Source organism: Sorex araneus, chromosome 5 (assembly GCF_027595985.1).
Source record: "Sorex araneus isolate mSorAra2 chromosome 5, mSorAra2.pri, whole genome shotgun sequence".
NCBI lineage: Eukaryota > Metazoa > Chordata > Mammalia > Eulipotyphla > Soricidae > Sorex > Sorex araneus.
In genome coordinates, this window is record NC_073306.1 from 161,829,968 (window position 1) to 161,847,762 (window position 17,795).

Here is a 17,795-nt window from a genome sequence, read left to right on the forward strand (position 1 = left end):
AATTACCTCTGGCAGAGCTCAGGGAACCATATGGAATGCTGGGAATTGAACCCAGGTCGGCAGCGTGCAAGACAAATGCCCTTCCTACCTGCTGTGCTATTGCTCCAGCCCCTCAGCTCAATTCTTGGTAGTGATAAATTTTGTGTATGTTTTTCAATTTCTACTAAAAACTAAGACTGCAAGTATTTTGATTGAGATTATTGAGTTCATAGATCAATTTAGATGGAATAACTACCATAACAAAATTACATCTTCAGATACATGAACATGATATATGTCTCTGTGTATCTTGAAGTTCCACATAATATGATGTTAGCACATAAAGTTATGCATTTGTCTCAAGTGTATGTATTCATACATACACAAAACTTTGGCAGAGTTTTCAGTTTCACTTTTTTTATGCTATGCAAAGTTTTGTTGTTTAATTTCAATATCTGCTTATTACTAGTATGTAAAAATAAGTATCTGTAGACCTTGCTGGCAGAGCCTGGCAAGCTACCCATGAAGTATTCAATATGCCAAAATAGTAACAAGAAGTCTCACAATGGAGACGTTACTGGTGCCCGCTCAAGCAAATCGATGAACAACAGGATGACAGTGCTACGGTGCAGATTTTGTATATAAAAACCTTGCTAAACATTATTTCTAGTAGATTTTTGTAGAGTCCCTATTATTTTCCAAGCTAATGATAATGTCTATAAAGTTTAACTTCTTCCTTTCAAATATAGATGCTATCTCTTTCTTTCTGTGGTCTTTCACATTGGCCAAAAGTTCCCATAAAATGCTGAGTCAAAGCTGGGAGAGCAAACATTTCCCCTATTCCTAGTCTTAAAGCATACACTGCTTCTCCATTAAGCATGGTGGTGTTTGATTGTTTGTTTTTAAATAGATGCCTTTTCTAGGATAGGTAACTTATCTTCTCTCCCAAGTGTGCTCATTGTTTTAAGAATTATTAATTTTATAAAATGCCTTGTCTGCATCTTTTGGGATAATCATAGGCTTCCCCCTTTTTATTGTCTTATTATGAAAAAGTAGTTTTGAAAAATTTTGGAGTAGTACATGTTGGAAAGCCAAGATAATTATTTTCCCTTATCAATTATCAAGGCAATAAAAATAATTTAATTCCTTACTATTCTTCAAGATGGTTAGTTGTTTCTTAAATTTCATGTGAATATCACAATTTGGATTTGTTTTAGGCTTTTCAATCTATTGTAGCTGTTATCCCTCTTGAAGCTCAAATTCTATCATCTTGATTCAGTGACTGGTCCTTCAAGCCTTAATGACACGACTTAATTATTAAGTCTTAATGACAAGATTCCACTCTGTTCAAACCTGGCTTGCTGTCTTCTGGGACAAGATGGTCCAGGTTCATATTGTCCATGCCCCTCCCTGACCTTGTAAACAGTCAATTCTCAAAAAATTTCTGGTAACTTCTAGAGGGAAACAATACTTTAAAGTTGGTTGCCCTATTCAGTAGGGCTATTTATTGCTTCTAGATTACTCAGTTACTAAACTTTTCAAGGATTTCAAGACGTATAGCCAGTTCATATACAGAGCATGCTATTTTTACCTTAGTCTTCTTACATTTTATGTTTCCTTTTCCCAAAATGATAATAATGGTTCTCAGAGGACACAAGCAAGGGAGGGAAAAATATCTCCATCACTTATACATTTTATCCAACAATTCTCATACCATAGTTGCATAGCATCAAAGCTGTTTCTCAAACACAAAATAATTTTAAAACTTTTCATCATATGTTCTCACTATTCTTGCATTATTATTTATACTTGGACCATGTCTACATTATAACAGCATAGAATCAGAATGTAACATTAACTGAATCTTAGTTCTACAGGCAACTATATTAAATTTTCACTAGTAAATATCTTTGCCAGTGTCTTATTAACAATTTTGATTGGAGCTTGTTTTTTTAATAAATTTCTCAAGTTCTCCTGTGAGAAAAAGTAAGTTTGGATGTATATAAAAATCCTCCTAAGAGTCATATTTTTTCTTCTAAAAACAAGTCATAAAAATGTCTTGGGTTTGGGTGTTTTGCTGGTATACTCTTTCAACACATTATAGCAAATTTTTTCTTTACTTTCAAGTAGATGCTCTTGAAATCCAGGTCTTAGTGTTTGTTCTGATTCCTTGTTTTGGCTTCCTTTGATAGCAGCCCTGAAATGGTAATTTCACCTTATTTCCTTACATTGCTTGATGTGATAGACCTTCTTATGCCCATTTTTCAAGTAAGGAAACTGATCAGATAGATCCTTTCAGGTAAGGAAATGACTGTGAAATTTGTTCAAGCTAATTACATAATGAGCAGGTAGGGCGAGGCTGCTGAGGACTTCCGCTTTGTTTCGGCTGAAGGCTGACTTCTTTGTCCCTTATGACCCCACTGCTGACTCCACGTTTTACACAACTGGATTTCCCCTGTCTACTTCAAGACTTTTCTTTCCATTCTCATGAATCCTAAACCTCACTCTTCTAAGAAAGGTCCAGCAGTATTGGCAGAGGAGCACTTTTCGGATTGCACAGGCTGCATTTCTTCAGGACCTCCAGTGAGAATTTGGCTTTTTTATAAGATCCCTGGGTGATTTCCCAGTTAATCACCCAGGGATGTTAAAATGTGAGGGAACTTTGGTCCGGGCGGACCATCTAAAAGTTGCTTTGGACTGTGATTCTCAATCTTTATTGCATGTAAAATCACTGTGGATCATTTAGAAATTGAGGATACCCAAGCCACAACCCCTGCCCACAAACCCTCTCAATCGTTGGGCAGGAGCACAGGTGTGATTCCAGTGTTAAAACTCTCTAAGTGCAACTGAGTTGGAGGAAACTTCGGTCTGGACTCTTGGGCCCTTAGCACCCAATTACAGAGGCAGGTGGCTGATCCAGGTTAACAGGATGAGCATCCAGGAGTGGGGGGGGAGCTCCTGAGCACTACTGGGTGTGGCTCCACACCGTAAATACTTGAAAAAAATAATAACAGCCGCAGGTTCTGTAGTGGGCTGGGCTGAGATTCTGCATGTCTAATTGGTCCCCCGCTGGCTTCTGTTGTCATTCTAAGGAGTTTTAGGAGCAAAACACTAGGTAGGGTCTCCTCTAATACCAATAAATATAAATACAAAAAGAACAGCCTCAAGACAAGCTTAGAGCTGTCCTGGCCTGCTGAGCCGTGAGGACAAAATCTGGAACTCTGAAGGGTTGAGACAGGCGCACAGCTGCTCCTGTGGCTTTCCAGGCTGCCGCACACCTGGTGCAGCTGGGCAGCCGGACCTGACTGAAGGCTGGGCAAGCCTTGGGTTCCTGAGTGAGCCAGCAGCCCTCCCACGTCTGCCTGCCGCCCAGGGCAGGAACTCCTGCAAAGACACCCTTCTCCCGGGAGAAGGCTGCGCTGGGTCATCTGGTCTACCTGGCCTGGCCCCTGGGGAGGGGCGGGGGATGGGCCGCTGCCACCACCAAGCTCAGGAGTTTTGGTGGTCCTCGCAGCCCGGTTGCGAGGCTGTAGCCCCAGTGTTCCCCTGGCTTTAACCCAGTGGAAATAGCGGTAGAGGAAGCAAGTCCGCGGGGCTAAGGGCCTCTGAACCTTTGCATGAACGAACTTGTTTTTCATCCGGGCTCCATTCACGAATGCAAGTTCGGGTCCAGCGACGGCTTGTAGTTTACCTTCTTTCCTTCTTGGCAAGTCCCCAGCCACTGCTATCACCCACGGCTGTGCAGGATGTGCCCCGTGAGGCGGCTCTGTGAGGGGAGTGGGCAAAGCCAGGATGCAGCCTCTGCCCCCAAGGCATCAGGCTTTATAGTCCACTTTTTTTTTTTGATTACTTGTTTTCTTCTTTTAATTTATTCTTATTGAGGACAAATTGGTTTGCAGTGATATAAATGTCTATATGCTTTGGGGTATCATGTCACCCTACCATGTCCCCTGCCAAAGTGTCCTCACCCACAGCCCACTGACCCTTTCAAGATCTCCCCCAACCTGACCCCCAACTGCTGATGGGGGTTATGTGGTCAGGGCCTAAGGGTTTGTTTTTCTGGTTTCCTTGTTTTGTATGCCATTGTAATTTAGGTCTACATTTTTGTTTGTCATTTTGGGGTTGAGGGGAAGTTTGGGTGTGCTGGGGGCTACTCCTGGCTGCTGCTAAGGGGTTGATCCTGGCTTGGTGGTACCCAACCTCCCTGTTCCAGTCCTTTCAGCCGTCTGTCTTCCCCACCCCACTCTATGTGTTTCACCCGAGGCATTTTTTAAGTCCTACTAACTGTAGCACTGTTGTCCAGTTGTTCATCGATTTACTCAAGCAGGCACCAGCCAGTAACGTCTCCATTGTGAGACTTGTTGTTACTTGTTACTGTTACAGAGGCATATCGAATACACCATGGGTATCTTGCCAGAAGTGTGTCCCTATGATTTCATTGAAATAATTTTAAAGACTTAAACTTTACTGAAAAGTGAAACTTAATTTCATGCCCTTATGCTTCTTCTCCACCCCTTTTTTAAAAGGGAGAGAGACAAGATATGTGAGGCTTTATTTATTTTATTTTTGTATGAATAGTTCAAGATCAGGTCAGTCTAACAAAACTTAGTATAAAAGAGCATTTCCATTTTACTTTAGATTATATTTTGCACTTTAAACTTCATGCTTATACCACAAGCCCACAGTAAACACTATACTCAATGGGCAAAGGCTAAAAGTCTTCCCTCTAAGGTCAGGAACAAGACAAGGTTGCCTACTCTTACCACTCCTATTCAAGATAGTACAGGAAGTACCATAACAATTAGGAAAGAAAGGGATATTAAGGGCATCCACATAGGAAAGGAAGAAGTCAAACCCGCACTATTTTCAGATGACATGATACTACACTTAGAAAATCCTAAAGACTCTAGAAAATAAGATCCTAGAAACAAGTTTATACAATAAAGTGACAAGCTACAAAATTAGTATACAGAAGTCCATGGCTTCCCTATATGCAAATAATGAAAGAGAAGATAGATTTTTAAAAATCCCACTCACAATTGTGCCACAGAAAATCAAGTGTCTCAGAATCAGCTTAACTAAAGAGGTGAAAGACCTATACAAGAAACTACAAAACACTACTTCAAGAAATAAAAGAACACAAGGAAATGGAGACATACTCCATGCTCATGGATTGGGAGGATTAATATCACCAAGATGACAGTACTTCCAAAAGCCTTGTGCATTGCAGTCCCCGTAAGGATACCATGTCACTTTTCAAAGAAATAGACCAAACATTCCTGAAATTTATATGGAACACTAAGCACCTCCCACCCCCAGCCACAAATAACTAAAGCAATCTTTGAGAAAAAGATGATGGTGAAATTACTTTCACCAACTTCAAACTATTCTACAGAATTAAAACAGCATAGTATTGGAATAAAGACAGATTCAGATAATGGACTAGTTTAATATTCTGAGACAGACCCTCAGGTATATTATCAGTTAATCTTTGATAAAGGAGCAAAAAATACTAAGTAGAGCAAGGAAATCCTCTTCAACAAGCGGTACTGAAAACTCTCCATGACATATATTCTAAAGGTATCGTCAAGTATGAAACTCCACTGACCAAGTAAGAGGAAGCAAAGATTAACAGATGGGACTACATTAAATTAAAAAGCTCTGCACCACCATGTCTTTAGACTGTGAACTAAGCCTTTGCCCCATGCTGCCCCAGGAAGGGAAATGATGCAGTTTCCAACATAAATCTCCCTGGACTTAATTACTAAAATACAGAAACGCTAAGTCTCATGGCTGCTACTGCAGCTGCGCAACTTCATATCTCTTCATTCTCATCAATAAAAAACTAATTATCAAATGCTTCCTTGTCAGTAGGACCGTATTTTGGGGGATTAAACTCCAACAACAAAAGTGAGTTGTGTGTTGAAACTCCAACAACAATAGTGAGTTTTGTGTTGAAATATGGAATGTAATCAAGGCAAAGAGAAAATGAAGTGAAATTTATCAGTTATGCAGGCAGGGGTGGGGGGGTGGGGGTGATATACTGGAATTTTTTGGTGGTGGAATATGGGCACTGGTGAAAGGATGGGTGTTTGAGCATTGTATAACTGAGACATAAGCCTGAGAACTTTGTAAATTTCCACATGGTGATTCAATAAAATAAATTTTTTAAAAAAAAGAAGCTCTGCACCTCAAAAGAAATAGTGACCAGGATACGAAGCCAGTTCACAGAGTGGAACAAATTATTTGCCCATCACTCATCTGATAAGGGATTAATATCAAAGATATGTAAGGCACTGATAGAACTTTACAAGAAAAAAAAAAACATCAAAAAATGGGGAGAGAGATGAACAGAAACTTCCTCAAAGACAAAATATAAATGGTCCAAAGACCCATGAAAAAATGTTTTGCATCATTAATTATTAGGGAGATGCAAATCAAAACAGCAATGAGATATCATCCACACCACAGAGACAGGCACACATCCAAAACAACAAGAACAACCAGTGCTGGCATGGATGCAGGAAAGAAGGGATTCTCAGCCACAGCTGGTGGAATCTCAACTGGTCCAGCTTTTCTGGAAAACAGTATGGACATTCCTTTAAAAAAATTTTTTAAAAATGGAGACTGGAGTGATAGGACAGCCAGTAGGGCATTTGCCCTGCATGTGGCAGACCCAGATTCGATTCCCAACATCCCATAAGGTCCCCTGAGCACCGCCAGGGGTAATTCCTGAGTGCAGAGCAGGAGTGATCCCTGTGCATCGCCGGGTGTGACCCAAAAAGCAAAAGTATATATATATATATATATATATATATATATATATATATATATATATAATTTAAAAATCCAGGAATTGAGCTTCCATTAGACCCAGCAACTCCACCTGGAATATACCCAAAAGTCCCAAAAACAAAACAGAGAAAAGACATTTGCACCTCTCTGTTCCTTCTAGCACAATCTACACTAGGCAAAATATGTGTCACATTAGCTAAAAATAGAAGAGTCAATGAAGAAACTGGTACGTATGAGCAACAGAATACCACTTGGCTGTCAGAAAAGGTAAAGTCGTGCAATTTGCTGCTCTATGGAGGGGCCTGGAGAGTATCATGCAGAGTCAAGTTAGGCAGGAGGAAGGAGACTCACAGAATATTCTCTCTAATATATGGGATATAAAGAAACATATTGGTGGAAAAATGAACACCCAAAAAACAATGGGAACGAAGAACATGAGCACTGGTATTCAGTAGAAAGTAGGCCTGGAGAGGGATGGGGATAGGACGGGGAATAGGGAGGCGAGGAGAAGGCAAGCATTCAATTGGGAGGAGGAGATGGAAGCTGAAAGGTGGTAACATGCGATGGGTGGGAGGCAATTGGCAAATGGCGGGGGGCGGGGGCGGGAAAGAGGGGTTGGGGGGGGCTTTGGAAGTGGGCACTGGTGAAGGGATCCGTGTTGAAACATTGTATGCACAAAATCTAACTATGAATTACTTTGTAACTTTGAGGAAGTAAAATTCCTAAAAATTAATAATATGCATGCTTCCAGACAGAGAGATAGTACAGCAGGTAAGACACTTGCCTTGTGTGTGGTCCACCTGGGTTGGATCCCTGGCATCCCATTTGGTCCTCCAAGCACCACCAGGTGTGATTCCTGAGTGCAGAGTCAGGACTGACCCCTGAGTATCATCATATGTGGCCCCAAAACCAAAATAATAATAATAATAATAATAATAATAATAATAATAATAATAATAATAAATTGTTTACATTAAATTTAAAAATTAACTGCTTGTTTAGATATAAAATGCAGAAATTTTAGAAAATACAGAGAAATGCAAAGAGAAAGAAAACACATACCTATAGCTCAGGGATAATTTCTGTTTTAGAATATTTCCTTTGAAGCTTTTTTTCTGCGCATGGATACAACTACCATGCATACATAAAAACACTTTAATGAGATCATATTACACTATCGTGATCATGCTATAGAGGTAGGAGGCACTCTACACACCTCCAGATTTGGTTCAGATGTCAAGATCGAGGTTGTCACACATACCCCAAGAGGCTGCAAAAAGATTCATTCTTCCCATCTTCCTGGGTTGGGCGGGGCAGCCTTCCAAGGAGATCTGAGTCCACAGAGCAGGGAAAGGACACTGGCTTGGGGGTTGCTTTGTCAAGAAAGTGAGGCTGGATGAGGGATCCTGAGCACAGACCAGACTTGGCCCAGGGAGGGTGCACACAGCTTTCTCATCAGTCTGTACATGCCAACCCAGAAACAGGAAGGGGAAGCTGGACTAGAAAGTTATCACAGCTAGGGACTGGAGAGATAGTACAATGAGGAGGGCACTTGCCCTACAGGCAGCGGACCTGGGTTCTATCTCCAGCATCCCAAATAGTCCCTGGAGCATTGCCAGAAATGATCCCTAAACACAGAGCCAGAAATAAGCCCTAAGCAACACTGGTGTCACACACACACACACACACACACACACACACACACACACACACACAAATAATAATAATAAAATTGTCTGAGCTAAACCTCAAACCTGAAGTTAAACTCTTTCTGATTTGCACACTTTTGAATCTTTGTTCCCTTACTATTTATTGAGTTTTAGGGAAGGGTATTCTGAATTTAATTTAACATCAACACTTCACAGCAATGGCAGGCTTTCGCTGAAGTGGATCCTTTATTCATCTTTATTACAGAAGAACAGGTGGCGTTCAAACAACTCTTCACTTTTTTTCTGCAAGATAAACAATTGGGGAGAAGAATAAAATGTGTCACATATCCAGAAAGGATTGTTGCACCATTAGATTTTCCTTGAAAAATAAATGAATGGATCTAGGTTTGATCCCTGGCACCACATATGATCTCCCTAAAGACTGCCAGGAGTGACTATCTGAGCACAGGGACAGATATGAGTCCTAAGCACTGCTGAGCATGACAAAATAAAAGAAAACACAAACCAAACAAAAATAAATAAATAATAGCACGTGGAAGAGAAGAGATAATTTTCTTATTTATGAGAGTACTCACAGTTTTCATGATCACACATGACTCTCAACTCTATTGCAAAATATGACTGCAGACTGTATGAGTCACTTATCAAATCTGCTTTTAAATATGGTCTGAAAGAATGTAGGTGCTTATAATCCTACCATTGGAGTCCCAGGCCTGTGACAAGAAAAGACAACTCAAGTCAGCTTTAAAGGGGAAACACAACTCACTGTAGGGCTGTTTGTTCATCTCTTATGAAGCCTGAGCCAACATCTTTAATGACCTAAGATAGTTCTCTGTCGTCACCTCGTGCATGCAGGTGATGAAAATATAGACACCGCTTTGAAGAAAGGTTCTGGTGCACCGAGGTCAAGTGAGGGTCAGATTATGGAAAACTGGCATTGCGACAGGAGAAATGAAACCTGGGTCTCTCGAATAAAGGCTCCCGCCATGCCATCTCCCAATCGAAGATTTAATTAAGGGCATGAGGAGTGATTGATTCTAGATGTTGATCTCTGAAGCTTGCATTAGAGAAACATGCTCTGTTGAGACAGAGGAAGGAGAGAAATCTGCTTTCAGATCAAAAGGCCTACCGAGAATCCTCTTGGAATAGGCCAGAAAGATGAGAACAAATGGAAACATCTATTTTCCACATAAAAAAGAAGTGCTTGAAAAAGAAAACCCTTGGTAGGAATATTAACCAACCCTATTTGTTCCTTCCAAATGCAAAAGAACTAGTCATCCCTGAGAAATAAAGTGGGTATGCTTTTTGAACCGTAGTGTAAAGATTGGCAACACAATGTCAAAATAAGAGCTAGGTGGGGGAGAGATCAGACGGGAGGCTGAGGGGGCGTTGAACAGAGCTCTTCACCCCATTTAACTTAGGGGAAGCTACTCCACAGTCTTCATTCCAGGGTAGGGATCAGCAGCTGTGGAAAGGTTTCTGCTAACTGCCCTTCGTGCAGGAATGTGCCGCCAGGCTTCTGTACCCATCACTTGGGACCCAAGTTAGAGCTGGACTCATGTTCCTTCCTCCTTGGAGCCCTGTGTGCTGATCTGATGGGATCTGTGGTCACTCAGTCACTCTGATGTCCATGTGTCTCTCCTAGGGGCCAAGATAGCAGGGGGCAGAGACCCTGCCTTGCCACGAGGCTAAGAGTTGGATCCCTTGCACAACCACCCTTGTCCAAGAATCATTCCAACAACCCTGCTGCTTGGAACCCCCACGGATCATAGCCAAGTGTTCACATTGCAATCTGGTGTGTGCATGCCCACAATCGAAGTGCATAACCACTGGGCCAGGGAAATTGTGCAGCGGTTAAGGCTCTTGCCTTGTATGTGACCAAGCCTGGTTTGCTCCTTGAGACCTCATATGATCCCCCCAAGCAACCATCTCTGAGCACAGAACCAGGAGTAATCCCCATGCACTACCAGTGTGGCCCAAAGATAAGACAAAACATGTGAACAACGATGATCCCTACACCCAAGTGTACAAGCACAGCCAAGTGTGTGCAACCCTGCCCTTTGCAGGAAAAAATTAAACAAAGGGGAGAAAAGGACACACTCTCTCCTGTCCCCGCCCTCAACACCCTGCGCAGGTAAGGAAGGGATTGGAAAGAACGTGTCCACACCAAGTTGGAGCAGGGACGGGGCCCTCTCCCTTCTCTGCCTAGGCTGAGACAGGCTGCCATGGGCACAGCAGAGCAGAAACTAGCAAGAGTCTACGAGTCCCAGGCCAGAGAGATAGTCCAGCAGGTAAAGCACTTGTCTTTTTTTTTTTTCAGTGAATCACCATGAGGTACAGTTACAGGCTTACAAACTTTCGTGCTTTTGTTTTAGTCATACAATGATCGAGCACCTATCCCTCCACCAGTGCCCATTTTCCACCACCAATGGTCCCAGCATCCCTCCCACCACCCCCACCACATCATCTCCACCCAACCCCGCCTCTGTGGCAGGGCATTCCCTTTTACTCACTCTCTCCTTTTGGGTGTTGTGGTTTGCAATAGAGGTATTGAGCGGCCATCATGTTCAGTCTATAGTCTACTTTTTCGTAACACATCTTTCAACCCAAATGGGTCCTCCCAACACCCTTTACTTGGTGTTCCCTTCTCTATCTGAGCTGCCTTTTCCCCCAGCATGTGAGGCCGATTTCCAAGCCGTGGAACAGACCTCCTGGTCCTTATCTCTACTACTCTTGGGTGTTAGTCTCCCATTTTGTTACTTTATATTCCACAGATGAGAGCAATCTTTCTATGCCTGTCCCTCTTAAAGCACTTATCTTGCATGGAACTGACCCAAATTGGATCTTCAGCATCCCATATGGTCCCCCAAGCACTATCCAGAGTGATTCCTGAGCACAGAGCCAGTTTTAAACCCTGAGCATTGCCAGGTATGGCCCTAAAATCCAAATATATATAAGAGTCCAGGGCCAAAGTGCTAGTATAGTGAGCAGGGCACTTGCCTTGCACGTGGCTGACCAGGGTTCTATCCCTGGTATCCCATATGGACCCTCTTGTACCACCAGGAATGATCCCTGAGTGCAGAGCCAGGAGTAACCCCTGAGCATCACCATCTGTGCCCCCTCCCCCCACTAAACAAGCCAGGGGTCTCTGTAGCCGTGAGTGGCTGCCGTGCTGAAGGTGTGAGGCTGCCTTGCTGGCATGTCTGCACTCCGGATCAGGGAATCCCAGAGTGGTTCAAGAGCTTGTCTAAGCCACTTGTCTCCCTGCACTTGACAGGAGCCCAGGAGCCCCGGCCTGGCCTCCTCATTACCAGCTTCACCGGGCTAATCTCTGGAATGGAAAAGGTCAGGGAAGGCCCCACCTGCACCCCAAACTACAACAGGAATCCTTGGCTCATGGTGTACCTTGGGGCCATTTCCAAGGACTTGGTGACGCCTCAGACTCCTCCACTTGACAGTTTCCCTCCAATAGCCTCAGACTGTGATGCAGTGTGAGCTGTGTGTGGTCCCATTAACTCCTGACTCCCAACAGGGATATTCATGGTGACCCCAGACTCAAGCTGGGCACCACAAATCTTCTGAAGACATAAAACTGTAAACCCTAGACCAAAACCACATGTTCGAGTCTCCTTTTGTTGCTGAGATGGCAGTTTGCTAGGACAAAGCACTCTTGAATTTATGAGGGGAGAAACCATGCTCTGCTGGGGGAAACATCCATACATTTTCTTCAGAGAGAGGAAGACAGCCTGGGTAGAAATCTGGGCTCAAGACCAGCGTATGCTGGGGCTGGAGCAATAGCACAGCAGGTAGGGTGTTTGCCTTGCACGCGGCCAACCCAGGTTCAATTCCCAGCACCCCATATGGTCCCCTGAGCACCGCCAGGAGTAGTTCCTAAGTGCAGAGCCAGGAGTAACTGCTGTGCATTGCCGGGTGTGACCCAAAAAGAAAAAAAAAAAAAAAGGACCAGAGTATGCTGTCTCCAATAATAAAGGACACACACTAATCATGAAGCCACCACTGGCCATGGCCACCATTCATGAAAGCCCAACTCTGTGTAAAGAGCCATGATAAATGCAGGACTCTCATTCTTCCCAAGCACCCCAGGAGACCAGAGCATCACCCCAACCCCCACTCCACCTCTGCTAAAATTGAGACTCAGTCCCATGAGGGGACTTGACCAAGGTCACATTGCCTGTCAGAGGTGTCTGTTACTCCCTTGACCTGTCTCAGTCCCCACCTCCCTCTGCTATTTTTGGGCCATTGTAACACACGAGCTCTGCACCTTGGTTCCCAAAGTGCCTCTCTAAGGGATGAAGAATTCTCTTGCTCTAAAGGAAGGATCTATTTTTACCCAATTTTTTTACTTTATTTTATCTTTTTAATTGAATGACCTTGAGATACACAGTTACAAAGCTATTCATAATCAGGTTTCAGTCATACAATGTTCCAACACCCATCCCTCCACCAGTGTACATTTCCCTTCACCAATGTTCCCAGTATCCCTCCCGCCACCACCCTCAAGCCTGCCTCTATAGTGGGCACTTTTCTTCTCTCTCTCTTTCTGTCTACTTTTGTGCATTATGGTTTACAATACAGATACTGAGAGACCATCATGATTGGTCCTTTACCTGCTTTCAGCACACATCTCCTATCCAGAGCGATCACTTCCAACCATCATGGCCACGGTGGTCCCTTCTCCATCCCACTTCCCTCTCCCCCAGCACTTAGAGGCAGGCTTCCAAACATGGGCCAATCCTCCTGCTGGCCCTTGTTTCCACTGTCCTTGGGTATTTGTCTCATGCTATATATATACTTTTACACCCTGCAAATGAGTTAAATCATTCTATGTGTGTCCCTCTCCTTCTGACTCATTTCACTCACTATGATACTCCCCATGTCCATCCATTTATAAGTGAGTTTAATGACTTCATTTTTTCCTAACAGCTGCATAGTATTCCATGTGTAGATGTACCATAGTTTCTTTAACCAGTCATCTGTTTATGGGCACTGTGTTATTTCCAGATTCTGGCTATTGTGAACAGTGCTGCAATGAACACAGAAGTGCAGATAGCATTTCTGCTATGTGTTTTTGCATCCCCAGGGTATATTTCCAGAAATGGTATTGCTGGGTCATATGGAAGCTCAGTTTCTAGTTTTTTGAGTAATGACCAAATTGTTTTCCAAAAAGACTTTACTCATTGGCATTCCCATTAACAACTATACTATAAAACAGTGGTAATTAAAGCAGCATGGTTTTAGAATAAGGACAGACTCGCACAGTGGAACAGAGCTGACACAGACTCTCAAGTAATATGATCACTTAATCTTTGATAAAGGAGCAAGAAATGTGAAGCGGAGCAAGAAAAACCTCTTCAACAAGTGGTTCTGGGAAAACTGGACAGTTACGTGCAAAAAAAATGAACTCGACATCTCTCTAACACAAGACATAAAAATCATATCGAAATGGATTAAAAACCTCAATATCAGACCTGAATCCAAAAGGTACATGGAGAAAAACTTAGGCAGAACCCTCCATGACACTGAAGCTAAAGGTATCTTTAAAGACGAAACACCACTGACCAAGCAAGTGGAAACAAAGATAAAACAAATGCAAAGATAAACTTCATTAAACTTAGAAACTTCTACATTAACCAGTAACCAAGATACAGAAATAGCCCATGGAATGGAAAAAAATATTTACCGAATACTCATCAGATAAGAAGCTAATATCTAAGATATATAAGGCACTGATAGAACTTTACAAGAAAAAAACATCCAACCCCATCAAAAAATGGGGAAAAGAAATGAACAGAAACTTCCTCAAAAACAAAATGAGAAGAAATAAACAGAAACTTCCTCAAAGAAGCACAAATGGCCAAAAGGCACATGAGGAAAATGCTCTACATCACTGATCATCGGGGAGGTGCAAGTCAAAACAACAATGAGATATCATCCTACACCACGAGACTGGCACACATCAACAGGAATAAGAGCAACCAGTACTGGGGGGGACGTGGGGAGAAAGGGGCTCTCATGCAATAGTCCTTTTTAAAAAGTGGTTCCAGGGACCAGAGCAATAGTACAGCAGGCAGGGAGTTTGCTTTGCACACAGCTAGCCTGGGTTGGATCCCCGGCAACCCATGAAGTGCCCTGAGTACTGTCAAGAGTAATTCCTGAGGGCAGAGCCAGGAGTAACCCCTGAGAACTGTCGGGTGGGACCTAAACACAAACGATGAAATTTTAAAAATACTGAAAAGCGCTTCTGGGGCTGAGGAGACCCACTTAGGGGCTCGCCTTGCACCTGGCTGACTCCAGTCTGAATCTCCCGCACTGCAGCTCTCTCCCGGCACCGGCTGGAGTGATTTCTGAGCACAAAACCCGGAATAAGGACTGCTGGGCGTGTCCGCCAAACAGAAAGAGCTTTTGTGGACAGTAGTGGTAATACAAGGGTGAGAGTGCTTGCTGGGTCTGTGACCCACCCTGAGCCACGACAGCCAGTGACTCCCACACAGAACACAGAAGCATTCCAGCGTGCCCCAAACACAACTCCCAAATAAAAGAATTTACAGTGAGATCAAGCTTCCCAACACCTGTCTGATGGGCCCCCATAGTGCAGTCAACACAGCACCTGCTTACACGGCTCTGAGAGTTCTAACCATCCCCCCGAAGCTGAGGAAGGTGACGCTGGCACGTGCCTCCGGAGTGCAGTGGGGTCAGCACTGGATGAAGGACTGAGTCTGGGCTGAGGACACGAGCACCCCACAGCGCCTGAGTGCAGGTGGCGGCACCAGGGCTGGGGGCGTCTGCACAATTAGCATTGCTCAGTTCGGTCATGCACCACTGCTGTCATTCCCTCTGTCCAGCATTACTGGGGCCCCAGCAGCTCTCCTGACTGCCCCCTGGGTCCGAGCTGCAGTGTGGGTGGCCCACCGAGCTCCCCAGGGACAGGCAGCGGGGAAGGAAGGAAAGAGCCGTGAGGTTGCTTAGGAAACTGTACGTGGCATTTCCTGTGATTCAGTCTCAAGGCCAGCGCCCCAGCACACTGCAGGAGTTTTACATTTACTCTCCCTGAGAGTGTGCGCTTGTCAGAAAGTTTGGGAAGCAAAGGAAATGTGGTTCCTTTGGGTTCCAGGGGAGTCTGGCTCACAACTCTGGGAAGCTTTGCTGTTGGGGTTTTGAGATCTTCAGCTGTAGGGCGCCTGGCTAGCAGGCACTGAACCTAGTTTAATTCCAGCCACCGCATGGCTCCTTGACCATCAGTGGGGGCTGCCGCAGGACCCCAGCATTGAGGTCCTGTGTCCTGAGCAACAGCTCATCCTTGGGCTTGTCCCGCGTCGCTGGGCCAGAGAGAGAGGGTCACAGTCCTGACCACTTCTCCTCACAAAAAATAAGAGACAGAGAGAGGGGGAGAGAGAGAGAGACAGAGACAGAGACAGACAGAGACAGAGAGAGAGAGAAAGGAAGGAAGGAAGGAAAGAAGGAAGGAAGGAAGGAAGGAAGGAAGGAAGGAAGGAAGGAAGGAAGGAAGGAAGGAAGGAAGGAAGGAAGGAAGGAAGGAAAGAAGGAAGGAAAGAAGGAGGAGGGAGAGAAAAATCCTTTGTTGATTTCTTGATTTTTCCTCATTGTAGCAATAGCACAGCGGGTAAGGCATTTGCCTTGCACATGGCCTACCTGGGTTCGATTCCTCCATCCCTCTTGGAGAGCCTGGCAAGCTACCGAGAGTATCCTGCTCACACAGCAGAGCCTGGCAAGCTACTCTTGGCATATTTGATATGCCAAAAACAGTAACAAGTCTCACAATGGAGATGTTATTGGTGCCCGCTTGAGCAAATTGATGACAATGGGACGACAGTGCTACAGTGCTACAGGTCCTCCCTGGCCCTGGACAGTGTGGTTCCTGGACAGCTGGGCATGTGGGCTCTGTCTTCTCAGTCTGTCCATGGGTGAGGTAGTGACAGCAAGTGCCCAATCTGCTCCAAGGGCTGCGGCCAGGCTTTCTAAGGTGGCCCCTGTCTTTAGTGTTTTCAGTACAGCACGGGGTGGCCAGAGAAACGCTTGTGGTCCAGCAACAAAGCTATGGTTAGAGTATTTTTGCTTGATTTGGTTTGGGGACCATACTCAGCAGTGCTCAGGGATCACTTTTGACTCTGTGCTCAGGATCACACCTGAACTGGCTGGGTGGGAGGGACACATGCAGTGCAGGAGACGCGCTGCTGTATCGGGACCTTGAGAGTCTGATGCCGGGGGAGAGTCCTCATGTCCCTTACTGGCTGCAGGGCCAGGCGATTGCATCAACTTCCATACCGCGAGGAGAGAACGGGCGATGCCAGCCTCCTGAGCATGCAGGGAGAATGGAACGTGAGGAGAAGCGAGAAACCCCTGGTGTGCGGGGGCCACTTGGTCACACAAACTACTGTCCGGCTCTGGAATGGCCTAGAAACGTGCCCAGGTGGACCTGGAGCTAACGGCAGGAGCTGGGCGGTAGAACAGGGCTAGAAGGGGGACAAGGGCAGCTCCTGGCACACAGCCCTGGCAAGGGCTGCGCCCAGAGGAGTGGGAAGCACCTCGGGCACCGCAGCAGGAAGCCGAGTGGAGCTGGGTCCGAGAGGCCAGCTGGAGCCTGGGTTTGAAGTACTGTCAAGCACTGGCAGGAGGGGGGGGTCCCAAGCAGTGCTCAGGGCATCCAGAGTGATATTCGGCCACTGGGCTCTGAGTCAGTGCTCCGAGGGCAGAACTGGCGCTGCTTAGGCTGGACGTACTGGAGGCTTCTGGGGCCAGGGTCGGTACTTGGGAGCCTGGCGTACATGCGCCCCACAGCTGCGAGCCACCGCCCCAGTGCCCCGAGTCCTGACTTTGATGCCAGCAGCCAGCGGGGAGTCCAGAAGTGGCAACCCCCCCTCAGGGCCCCCTTCCTTCTTCAGGCGCCCCGACATCTCCGTTTCCTTGGACCTCGGACTCTGTGCTTTGAGTTTCTTTCTTTCTCTCTTTCTTTCTCTCTTTGTTTCTTTCTCTCTCTCTATTTCTTTCTTTCTTTATCTTTCTTTCTTTCTCTCTTTCTTTCTCTCTTTCTTTCTTTCTCTTTCTTTCTCTCTCTTTCTTTCTTTGTTTCTTTCTCTCTTTCTCTCTTTCTTTCTTTCTTTCTTTCTTTCTCTTTTTCTTTCTCTTTTTCTTTCTTTCATGTAAAACAGATTTTATTTGGAGGTTTTGAAGGGCAGGAGGGAGAGAAAGTGGGGGAGAGTGGAGAGTAATCTGCTCAAGAGAGAACCCGGCTTCTCCGAGGGCGGAGAAGGCCCCTACACACATCCCAGCATTAGACAGGAATGCATGAAAGTCCACATCTCAAGAGGGGAG

At 44.9% G+C, this 17,795-nt stretch overlaps 1 pseudogene; it reads right to left on the reverse strand.

Moving 5' to 3' along the window:
- LOC129405029 (proteasome maturation protein-like) overlaps positions 1 to 17,377 on the reverse strand; it is a 28,642-nt pseudogene extending 11,265 nt beyond the window's left edge.
- Positions 17,378 to 17,795: the final 418 nt, after the last annotated feature.